This window comes from Pseudophryne corroboree, chromosome 4 (assembly GCF_028390025.1).
Source record: "Pseudophryne corroboree isolate aPseCor3 chromosome 4, aPseCor3.hap2, whole genome shotgun sequence".
NCBI classification, from domain to species: domain Eukaryota; kingdom Metazoa; phylum Chordata; class Amphibia; order Anura; family Myobatrachidae; genus Pseudophryne; species Pseudophryne corroboree.
The window spans coordinates 700,244,055-700,257,155 of record NC_086447.1 but is presented as its reverse complement, the minus strand read 5'-3'; the positions used below and the strand labels follow the sequence as shown (position 1 = coordinate 700,257,155).

General features: G+C 43.6%; 1 protein-coding gene across 2 annotated transcripts in view; it reads left to right on the top strand.

Moving 5' to 3' along the window:
• The window catches only part of EPM2A (EPM2A glucan phosphatase, laforin), a 242,308-nt gene that overhangs the window by 146,500 nt on the left and 82,707 nt on the right, over positions 1-13,101 (top strand). The window lies entirely within an intron of this gene.

The following is a 13,101-nucleotide window of genomic DNA, read 5'->3' as shown; positions in this document are numbered from 1 at the left end:
GGAACTGAATATAGCATTAGCATGACCTATACTCCAGTGTTTCATCTCTGTATGCATGAATACTTTGTTTCCACTTTAGTGAATTTCTATCACAATTCCATGCAATCTATGGATAGTGAGTAAATCCACAGTATTAAGAGATTTAAGGGGTCTATTCATGAAGCAGTGAAAAGAGTGGAGAAGTGAGCCTGTGGAGAAGTTGCCCATGGCAACCAATCAGCTGCTCCGTACTATTGTGTAGTATACAAATTATAAACGTTACTTCAATGCTGATTGGTTACCATGGGCAACTTCTCCACTGGCTCACTTCTCCACATTTTTCACTGCTTCATGAATAGACCCCTTTTTCCATTATCAAATTAATATTTCCATGGAACACTATTTAATTAAACCACTGAGTGTGAAAATAAGATTTAATAGTCTTTGGGCGAGATTCAAATCTTTTTGACGCCGGCAGCCACTAGATGGCCCAGAATGGAGATATTCAAATGTAGCTCTGTTCGTGCGCGATCGGCTGCCGATGTCTGCATTTCAGCTTGCACCCACAGGCAGTGGCAAGCAGAAATGTGTGAAAAGTGATCCGTTTGGGTGCCCAAATGGCATTTTTTTTCCAATCGCGCCTATTAGTTTAGTCGGGTTTAGCTGCTTTACACAGCTAAACCCGACACTAATGAGCACGATCAGCGTGATAGGGGGCATCAAATTAATATTGCCCCCTGCAATCCCCGTCACTTTAGATGGGAGATGAGGGGCGATAACATTAGAATTCCCCCCTTTGTATACAACTGTCCTTGTGATTCATACACTGTGGAATTGACTCTGTTCACCCTGTGAATTCAGAAGGAGGACACAGTCCGAGCAAAACAACAGTTTATGTTGTGGTTTCAAAATTAAGTAATATAGTAAAGTCATTCCCAGACCTCTGGAACCCAGAATAAAGCAAATTACAAGAGGTGTGTTTTCTATTGAAACTGCATAGTGTACAGTAGTACCGTGTTCTGCAGTCACATCTCCAATCAGATACAGGTAATAGAGGTAGTTCTGCCAGGAGAGGTTGCTCAGAGTGCATGCTGTGATGAGTGCCTAGGATAAAGTACTATTTACATTTTGCGCACTATTCTCGGTGCAGTGATTTATAGTAGTGATATCATTAGTTTATGCTCTGCACTTGTGAACTGTGCTGGAATGGAAAAAATATTATCTATTACATATATAGAATATAGTATTGTATAATATATCAAATCAGGGACGTGCGTTGAGGTAAATGGCTCAGGAGGCACTGGCTAGTACCAGAGCCAGATTTACACACAATACATACCTCCCAACTGTCCCAATTTTCGCGGGACAGTCCCATTTTTTGGGGACTGTCCCACCCGAGGACCACAGTGTCCCGCGGTTGGGGGGGGGGGGGGCAGTTGGGAGGCTCTGTCTCTCGCTACCCTGCTTTGCAGAGCAGCGGTGAATAGACACACAGCGTCTCTTCACAGAGGGAGAGGGGGCATGCCAGCAGCTCACAGAGCGCTGGGCATGCCCCCTCAGTGACGAAAACGGGTGGCGTGACACGCAATTGTGGCACTCCCGTGAAGCCATGCCCCTTCTGATTAGCCACGCCCCTTTTGGAAATCGAGCGTGATGTCCCTCTTCCCACAAAGCCAATGTTGGGAGGTATGCACAATATATGAGCCAAAGGGTGTATGTGGGCATTATACACAGGTGCATCAGTATATACTGCTGGAAATTTGTGAGTTTTGATCAGAGATGTGCAGAAAAGGTAGGCAGGGGAGTTGCTGTCTGACCTGCCATAGACTTTTTACTCCAGAGTCTTGACTATAAACATGATAAGAATAAAGCAGAGAAGATATTTCTAATATATTCTTTGTATTTTTCGTATACTTAATATGGGCCCTCATTCCGAGTTGGTCGCTAAGTTTTTCGTTCGCACAACATATTCGCAAAGTTGCGTTAGTGTAGTAAATTTGCGAACATCCGCCCCCAACGTGTTTTTGCACATTCGTACGCAGTATTACACAAAGTGGGCGTACGCCAAATGACCTCGCTGTAATGCGAAACCATCGCAGCATTGCGAAACCTTCGCAAAAACACATACTTCATCGTAAAAATACTAAGTTGTAGTAGATTTACTCATTTTTCCATAAAAGTGCACACTCTTAAGGTAAACCGCTCAAAAATGTTTTTTTTTGCGATTAAGTGAAATTAGCCCTTTCATTTTAAAGTCCACAAGCCCTTGTCAATTACGAATCCAATTAGTGTAATGATTGGTAATGTTCCAAAACAATTAAGTCAGCCAAAAAACCCAGATTAACACTTTGTTGCCATAATTGGCCATCAACATGTAAAAGTGTAAAATAAAATTGTTTATTTTTTTTTTTTTTAAAGATGTTGTTTGTGAATGAAGGTGTTTACATGTTTATTAACACTATAATCTCCTAACTGTTTTTTAAAAAAAAAACTTACGTTACATGTGAGTAATGTTTTAGTAAAACAATTTCTGCCTGCCAATCTGCTGATTCTTTTTTGCATTAATAAGCACAACACCCGGTTAACTTGAAACAACTTTTTTTTATTTTTTAAAATTTAGAAAACATTACTTTTTTTTTTATAAATAAACAAATTCATGCAAATTTTTGCAATTGATCGAGACAAGTCAATAATCCATGCAGGTGTTGGCGCATTGTGTCAATAATCCCACCAAAACTTGTGGGATCTCCAACTGCAACATCTGAAATTAAGATGCAACAGAAACATTAATAACTTAATTACATAACTTATTATCCAAGCAAGGCACAAAGCACACTTAAATGCAGGCATGTCAAAACTGCTGGCCTCCAGCTGTTGTGAAACTACATATACCAGCATGCCTTTTCACAGTTTTGTGGTCAGAGAATGCCAAAGCTGTGTCAGGGCATGCTGGGATGTGTATTTTTTCACCAGCATGAGGGCCGCAGTTTGGACAGGCCTGCTTTAATGCCTAAGTGACTACATCATGGCTGCTTTAAGGCTAAATCAGTAGCATAACACACAAGCCTGCTCAGCAATGTTTTGTTTTTTTAACAAGAAAGTGAACCACACCATGTGGTACATTTACTACTACGGGAGTTCAATTTAAGATGGGAAGTAGACCATAGCAACCAATCAAATTAAACATGTTATCTTGTAAAAGTGGGCATAACAATTTAATTTATAATCTTATTGGTTGCTATGGTCAACATCCCATGTTAAAGATAACTACCATCTTAGTAAATGTAACACCATGTTGGCATTCATTCACATCTGTACTGAAGAGAATTAAATTTAAGGAGGTTTGGTCCTGCATCATCACACTGCATATCAACATCTTCAGAAGGACTACATATCCTAGCATGCCCACAATCCATGAAAAACCAGTTTACTAAATAAGGTCAAAGAGGTTTTGAAAAATAAAATTCGCATTTTGTGAGTGTAACTTTCACACCACAAATCATTGTGTTGTTCTGCTGGCTAACAAAGTGAAGCATGTGATTTGAAAGTGCAAACATTATGAATAGAGAGGCACAAGTGTAAAAGACTAACAACATACTAAACTCCACTCAGGTAGAAATGTTTGGCTGAAAAATGAGCACATATTAAACCATGTAGTCCTGGCAACCCTGTCAAACTAATTAGTGTTGACCTAGAGTGGACACACAAAACATTGCACACATAAACACTACATATAATGATACTCACAAAAATTACAATGCAACATGAACACCATCAATAATAACTGAAAATGTTTACCTTGCTAGCTGATTTTCAACAGTACAACAGTGCATGTTTTTACATTGTAAGTGTAAGTAGGTCATATTTTTAAATGAAATGTAAAAACACTTACTTTCCTCAGCAACATTATGGTCACCACTGACACCATCAGGGGCTTCTTCTGCCCATTCTGTGGGTGGTGAAGGCAGCTGGATGGGGGAAGGAGGAGGGATTGGGGAAGGAGGAGGGATGGGGGAAGGAGGCTGGATGGGTGAAGGAGGAGGGTTTGGGGAAGGAGGAGAGATGGGGGAAGGAGGAGGGATTGGGAATGTAATTTCTGAGGGTGGGTCTGATTGAGAGGGCGAGGGGGGCGGAGAGAATGTTAGTCCAATAGAGGGTGAGGGGGGCTGAGAAGGGGAGTTGGAAGTAGAAGGAGAAGGGGACTGGGAAGGAGGAGAAGGGGTCACAGAAAGAGAAGGAGAGGTGGGCTGAGAAGGGGAGTGGAAAGGGGAGTGGGCCTGGGAAGCTGAGGGGGCCTGGGAAGCTGAGGGGGACTGGGAAGCTGAGGGGGACTGGGAAGGGGAGGGGGACTGGGAAGGGGAGGGGGACTGGGAAGGGGAGGGGGAGTGAGAAGGGGAGGGGGAGTGGGAAGGGGAGGGGGACTGGGAAGGGGAGGGGGAGTGAGAAGGGGAGGGGGAGTGAGAAGGGGAGGGGGGCTGAGAAGGTGCCTGATGTGGCCTCCCTGCATGTGGTTGCCGTTGTGGTCGTCCTATAATGATATATGTGTTATAATTTAGTTTGCATGTTAAATTACTTTAAAAACATTTGTCAATTACACTGTTCTGTCCCATGTAAAAGACACAGGGCTTGTTTTTTGTTTAAAAAAATCATTTTTAAAAGCTCTTCATGTTGGCCACAGCAACCAAAATGATTCCACTAAATTTTTTTGATGCTCATTACTGAATCTATTCCATTGAGTCATATTGATTGGTATAGGCAACATCACCAGATCACTATTCAAGCCACCTTATTATATAGACACCACTGATCAAGTTTTTTGGTACAGTTTCCAGCCTGGGTATTAATTCTGTACAACATGCACTTGTTTGGTTACACTTTGCTACAGTCAGTACTGTTTGCCCTAACCACACACACTGTCATATTTATTAAATTTGTTCACTCAGTGTTGCAATTACAGACTACCACTTAGTGTAAATTAGCAAATTTTATGCTAAAAATCTCTGTTATGTAATGTAACTTACTGCGTGCACGCATTTCCCTGATTTGCTGGCGGATCTCCGCCAACAGTTCTGGAGTCCTCCTGCGGAGATCACTCCATCTCCTCTCCAGTTGGATGATGGTCCGCCTGCTGCGGACGCGAGACCGCAGTAGGTGGCGGACCTCCGCGTAGGCTTCGCGCTTAACACGATTTGGGATGAAGCGCCCAACGCGGCCTACGCGGCGGTCCATCACCGCAACCAGGACGCGGAGCTCCCGCCTGGTGAAAGGTGCAGCACGCATCATGGCAATGGCGTTTTCCTTATTTGGGCATATATTTATAGTGTGTGTTAGCATGTGATTGGTCCTAAATCTATGCTGTCATTTCAAATAACTTTATTGATCTTTGCAATGCTGTGAAGAGCAGAGTGGTAATTTCGCACGAGCGGAAATACGCAGTCGCGGAATAGAAATAAAAACACAACCAACTAAAACACCAACACAAACACAGACACACACACACACACACACACACACACACACACACACACACACACACACACACACACTTTTGTTAAAATTTCTAAACATATCTGTGTACTCACCACAGTTTGTGTGATAATTCAGCTGGACAGTCACAAAGTGGTCAACATTCAGTTTCATTTGTTTGTGTGTTTTTTTAAAAAAACAGGATTTTATTAAAGAAAACAAATAAGGACACTATTTAGCAACATCACATTATTAGATTTGCAAAGAACACATTGTAAGCTTAACCTGTTGACGGATATTTTTGAAAAAAATAATTAGAGATTCCCACACACCCAAATCATTACACAATGACCTTACAATAGTAAGCAAAATTTCAGCATTACAAAATGAACATAAGCATACTGTGGTTTTTAATATTTTGTAAAAGTAAATAAAAAAACACTATACCTGAAATATTCTGCAACAATGCTTGCCCTGACTTGGCTTCCCCTCCGTGTAACACTCCCCCCACCGAAGTGACGGACAACCCCTGGCTCCTCATCAGGCAATTCCTCTGTCTGAGGAAGCTCTACGCTACTCCTTACCGCGATGTTATGTAGTATAGCGCACAGGACCACTAGTTTACTTGCCATCTCCGGCGAATACATGATGTCGCCACCAGTGCGGTGGAGCACACGAAACCGCCCTTTAAGGACCCCAATTGTGCGCTCCACCAGCTGTCTAGTGGCAGTAAGCGCGGAGTTAAATGCCATCTGTGGTCCTGGCCTGGGATTACGGTAAGGAGTCATGAGCCAGGGGGTGCAAGGATATCCACGGTCTCCTGTTTGATGAGAAGTAACAATTAGAAATAGTATATTCCGATAATTTGGTAAAAATGACAGGAAATTATGTTGGCCAACTCACCCAATAACCACATGTCTGCTCGTTGACTTGATCTTAATCTGTGCCATATCCCTGATTGTCTAATGACATACGCATCATGTGAGTTTCCGGGAAACTTGGCATTCAGGGAAAGGATCTGGAGGGATGGCCCACAAACAACCATTACATTCAGAGAATGAAACAGTTTCCTGTTTCTAAAAATTTCTTCATTATGTCTTGGTGGCTGAATAGCTACATGTGTGCCATCCACAACCCCAATAACATGTGGGAAGCGACTACCACCTTCCTCAAATTGCCGCTTCACCACATCTAGGGCACCAACATCCAAAGGCATAGCAATAAATTGCTTAACCCGCTTTAGGAAAGCCTGGCTGACACGACGCAGGACCTTACTGAACTGGCCCTGCGACATGCCAACCAGGTCTCCAACTACATGCTGAAAAGACCCTGTAGCCAAAAAATGTAACACAGCAAGGAATTGTGTCAATGGTGGTATTGCTGTAGGATACCGAATTGAAGACTCCAGATCACTCTCTATTATGGAGAGAGTGTCTAGGATTAGATGTGGTGGCAGCCTGTATCTACGCACAACAACATCATCTGGCATCCCAAAAAGTAGGACACGGGTTTGGAAAATTGGTGGCCTAGCACGCCTCCGTTGCCTTGGTTGATGAGGAGCCGGTTGTGGTTGTGGGGCTGGCGGTTGGGGTGGGAGTGCTGCCGTGGGTTGGGGTGGGAGGGCTTCTGCTGCCACAAACACTGAGATCACACACTTTAAAAAAGATTAACAGATATGTTGAATAAGACAAATGCAAATCCAAAAAACTAAATTTTTTAAAAAATATAAAAAAACGGGGTGTCAACTTACTGCAGGAGCATAAGACATTTTTTCTGGGTTCAATTCCGGGAAAATGTGAAATTGAGACAAAAAAGGATAAACACAAATTAAAAGTGTGAAACCTACATATTGTTTTTATAAAAAAAAAAAAAAAAAACATAATAAGACCATCAAAGACATCACAAACACCTAAGTATAAATTTAAAAAAATAGGTTAGACATCTCAAAAAAATTAAAAAACAAAGTTAGCCCTTTAGTAGCTAGTACAGGCAAGAACAGCACTACTTTGCAGAACAATCCTGGGAAAAATATGATTAATTATTATAAAGATGGCTGACAAACATAAGCAAAACACTTTGAACAAACACAAACAGGCACCAACACAGGCAAATGGGACTTACCTGCTCCAAAGAAAGAAAATAAATGCCAATTAGTGTTCGAGGTCACACTAATGAACTAAAAGAAAACGGGTTTAAGTCACCACAAATAAGACACCTACAAGAGACCAAAAATGACAGTAAGAACAACATAGAGACCATTAACACAAACAGGCACCAACACAGGCAAAGGGGACTTACCTGCTCCAAAGAAAGAAAATAAATGCCAATTAGTGTTCGAGGTCACACTAATGAACTAAAAGAAAACGGGTTTAAGTCACCACAAATAAGACACCTACAAGAGACCAAAAATGACAGTAAGAACAACATAGAGACCATTAACACAAACAGGCACCAACACAGGCAAAGGGGACTTACCTGCTCCAAAGAAAGAAAATAAATGCCAATTAGTGTTCGAGGTCACACTAATGAACTAAAAGAAAACGGGTTTAAGTCACCCCAAATAAGACACCTACAAGAGACCAAAAATGACAGTAAGAACAACATTTTAACATTAGTCCACACAACAGCAACACTGAAGCACAGGTTTAGTGTTAAAAATGTACAATCAAAATATAGATTTACAAAATTAAACATTTAATAATCCAAAAGAAAAAAAAAAGAAAAATGGAAAATTGAACAAGACGAATGCACGAATACTCACAAACGGAATTTCGCAAAAAGTATGCAATACTGTCTATATGCTAAACGCGAACAAACGGACAAAGGTATGCTTGACAATTACTCACTCAGAAAAGTACTTTAGCACCTTCACGCACGGTCCAACAAACCAAACTGCAACTACGACAAACTCCAAACTACCAACACTCACAGCGTGCAAAGTAGGCCCTTAAATAAGCAGTGCAATCATTAGCAAGATTACCATACTGCACACCTGTGTGAATGAACGCGTCGCACGTAGGTATAAATAGGCACACACCTGGGCGTACACACGTCATCTCCAACATGGCTTCTCGTGAGGAATTAACAGCAGAGATGGACCGCATTGCACAGCAGCAGATGGCATTGGCGAAAAAACGCCTAGAGTGCCAGAAACGGATGTTGGAATACGCCTCTGCGGATTCTGAACAGGCAGGACCTAGTACTCTGCAAATGTCAGCTTCTGAGCCCCAACAATTGAGTGGGGATACCCTGCCACACACACATACTGGACAAACTGAGGAGGAATCAGCATTAGCCACACAAACACAACAGACAGAAGCTGCTAGTGAGGAGGAAGATGGTGAGGAGCAGCAGGAAGAAACCTCACAGGCTACCTCCAGACGTAAGAAAAGACAGCCAGCATTCACTAAGAGGGAGTTGCGTGTCTTGGTCACGCAGGCCATGTCCAAAGTACATAGAGGCCCCAAAAACATGGGTGCTGCTACAAAAGATCGCATCTGGAGGGACATCACACATTCTGTGAATGAAGTTGGCTCTGTCGTCAGAACATCGCAGGAAGTTAGACGGCGGTAAGTGCATCTTGCCAGTCCTTTTTCTGTGCTAAGTTGACTTAAAAATGTAGTGACATGTGATGTTATGTATAGCAAACAGAAGCAGAACATGTGTCCTAGATATTTACATACACAAATAAGAAGACTCTACTTTGCCCCTCTTTCACAATACATATGTAGGTGGGCCGACTTCAAATCCCGCCTGAAGGCAAAGAGGTCTGCGGAGTGGAATGCCTCAAGGGCTACAGGGGGAGGACCATCTGTCGCTGTGGAGTTTACAGACTTGGAGGAGATGGCGATGCCCTGTATCAGTTATGAGGAGGCCCAAGGGGTGTCAAATATGGACACGGACCTGCCTGAGATCCTGACGGGACAGGACTTGCCAGGTAAGTTTACACATGTATTTGTCTGCAATTTAAACTGTATTTATAAAATTAAATCTAATTTTTTATTGTACTCTTTTCCCACACATTCTTCTATTTGCTTGCCACAAAACACAGCACAGGGGGATGATCAGTTTGAGTCACAGGAGGGTTATGTGGCTGAGGCTGAGGTGGAGGGACCTAGTGGGTCTGCCAGTGTGGGGCCACAAATCCCACCTCTGCAGGTTCCTACTGGCCCCCCCACCCAACCCTCTGCTATCCCGGAGATCCTGCTTGAAATCGCTAGGTATGGTGAGTGCCTAAATGCGTTCCAAGACGGGGTCCTCCGGGAGGTAAGCCAGATAGCTGTCCGGCTCACTGAGCACCGAACCAGTGTTGAGCAAGGTGTTGCTCAACTCTGCCAAGGTCTGGCAGAGATCAGGCAGGGCCAAGAACAACTTGCCTCCTCATTCCAAAGCCTTGCAAATAACATCTTGCAAGGGCTCCAGGCCATCGCTGTCTCCCTTGCCCACAGTGGCAGAGAGCCACCCACATCGGCTCCCTCCCCTGCCCCTGCCCAGGAAGAACAGCCCACTTGGCAGGCCCAACAAAGGTCGCTCCGCAGACCAAGCCAAGAAGAACAGCCTCAGGCGGGGAGAAAAAAAAGAAAGTGATGTCTCTCCAGATGGGCAGCACCCATGTTTTTCATGTTGCCTCTATGTTATTTTGGAGTTGGCTTGTGTGGCCAGAATGGATAACTCCCTCTTAGTGAAATGTATTATTTATGTTTGGAGGTATTGTAGCCTGTGAGTTTTTGGGTATAAACACCAGAGCCATCTTCCTCTTACTAGTGTGCTATGTATTGTTGTGTTTGTGTGGTGGATCCTAATTCTTTCTCAGTTGTGGCAAAATTTTTGTGTGGCAGGGTGTGTAATATGTATTATTTTTGATTACAAATTATAATTTAGTCAGAAGCTGAATTTTGCAGAGTACTAAGTTCTGCTATATCATTTGTGTCAGTGCCATATGCTTGCTGCTTGGTCCATCTCTACCTGTGAGACTCACGTGTAGCCATGTTGTTTTCATGTTGTGAAATCTTACTACAGTAATAAAAAAAAAAAAATTAAAAATTGTGCAATTTATTCAAGGTAATGCATTAGGTAAATCTTAGTTCCAGAAAAATTAGGTCAGCATATAGACACTTGTGGACCAATCTGCAATTTCTCCCACAAAATTGCATCATCCAACAAATACATGTATGCTTTGCACCACACTTTAATGTCCATATTAAGTAAACTGACACAACACTTTTTAGATTTATCTATTGATCAACAGGCCATCATTTAAAACATTGTCAAATATTATAAACAAAAATTAATGTTACATTTCTGACAAAATGAAAGTGTATGCTGCATTATGTGGGTGTCGGTTTCTTTAGCAAAAATGTTGCAGCTTTAAATTTAAATGTTTAATTATTTCACTTGTTTGTATTTGTTATTCTTACAAACATAAAAAAAAAAATTAAAAATGTTTACACACCAACTTTAACACTAAAAACAACCTTATTTGGCAGTGTGTGTGATTTATATGTGAGTAGAATAAACATGTAATGTTGGTTCAGACAATTGCTATTTGCTAACTTTCATCTGCGCAGTAATTAGCTAGTAATTGGCCATCAGATGAATGTGCTCTCCAATTAACAGCTAATTACTGCATACACACTTGGTAACAGTACTTCGCAAATGTAGAGTAACTGCAGACCTACTCGGCTGCTGCGTGAAGGTTGCTACGGTTTCCTATGTTAGATTTAACAGCGACAAGGTATAATTGCGAAAAACACGCCCATTGCGAGTTGCATACTCCCACACTGTACGCCCACTTTCACGCCCATGTCGGAGCATTGCGAAGTCTCGCCTCCGCCACGCCTCCACCACTCCTTGTTTTCGTTTGCCAGTTACGTGTTGGTTTAAATTTGGCATTTTTGCACTAATGTCGTACGTATGTACTCGCGCATGCGTATTTACGCTTTTGCGCATGCGCAGACACTTAGTTTTCGTACATTTGCGATGCGATGAATCTCAGCGACCAACTCGGAATGAGGGCCCTTGTCAAAACCCTGGCATATATGTTAGTATGACATGAAGGGCTCTGCCTCACCTCTCCGCATATCACACTATAAAATATAGGCTGTAGTGGCAAGGTGCATAGAGATTCAAGTGAGTCAGAGATTGTTGTAGGAAATATTTCACTTGGAAGTAGCGCTAAAGCTCAAGGGTCTATTTACTAAGCCTTGGATGGAGATAAAGTGCACGGAGATAAAGGGGGTGATTCAGACCTGATTGTAGATGTGGTCAATTTAACACATCTACGATTAGCTTCCCTGACATGCGGGGGGACGCTCAGCACAGGGCTAGTCCGCCCCGCATGTCAGGGCCTACCCCGTCGTACAAGTACAAAAGCATCGCACGGCGGCGATGCTTTTGTACTTCAGGAGTAGCTTCCAGCCAGCGCAGCTCCTGCGCGCTGGCAGGGAGCTACCCGTTGCAGCCCGGGTCACAGTGGCTGCGTGTGACGTCATGCAGCTGCCGCGGCCCGCCCCCCCAATGGTCCGGGCACACCTGCGTTGCCTGGACCGCGCCCCCCTAAACGGCGGGTAAACACCACCAGTCCGCCCCCTCCCACCCAGCGACCGCCTCTGCCTGTCAATCAGGCAGAGGCGATCGCAGGGCTGAGACAGCACCGATCAGGTCTGAATTAGCCCCAAAGTCCCAGCCAACCAATTCCTAACTGTCATTTTTCAAACCCAGCCTGTGACATGCTAGGTAGTTGCTGATTGGCTGGTACTTTATCTCTGTGCACTTTATCTTCATTCAAGGCTTAGTAAATAGATTCCTAAATTCTCAAGAGACCAATATTCCTGTAGAGTGGGGAAGGAAGACACTGCATAATTCTCCACCAGATGACCACGTTGCAGCGGGTTCGATGTTCGCCACTGTGGGAAAGATTTAACGTGTAAGCCAAGCAGAAAGTCACGGTTATAGAAGTGTTAAGTTTGTGGTAAAGGCAAGGAGGAGACGTTTGAGAGTCCTGCATTTTTTCCAGCAGGATAGCATAGGGGAAATCATCGGGTGTGTCGTAAATGGGAAAGTCAGTACCTAAGGAGCAATGTTGACAAGTATAGGTAAATAGTTATAATCAATGCCAATGCCCGCTGCCTGCCTGCTCATTATACTTGTGATATATTGTACATTTTCATAGAAAAAAATAAATAAATGAGTGTTTGGGACTGAGAAGGAAGTGGGAGGAGGACATGAATGCAATTTTGTTGTCCAGGGCTTCCATTAACTTAATAGCACCGTGGATGCGGCGCTATTAAGTTAATGAAAGTCCTGGACAACAAAATAGCCAGCAGTGGGTGCCAGGGAGAGGGTGACGCTAGAGAGAGGGTGACAGCAGTGGGTGACAGGGAGTGGGTGATGCCGGGGAGAGGGTGACAGGAAAAGCGTGACACCAGGGAGAGGGTCACCAGGGAGAGGGTGATAGCAGTGGGTGATGCCAGGGAGAAGGTGAAGGGGAGGGTGATGCCAGGGAGAGGGTGACAGCAGTGGGTGATGCCAGGGAGAGGGTGGCAGCAGTGGGTGATGCCAGGGAGAGGGTGACGGGGAGGGTGACAGCAGGGAGAGTGTGATGGGGAGGGTGGCGCCAGAGAGAGGGTGACAGCAGTGGGTGATGCCAGGGAGAGG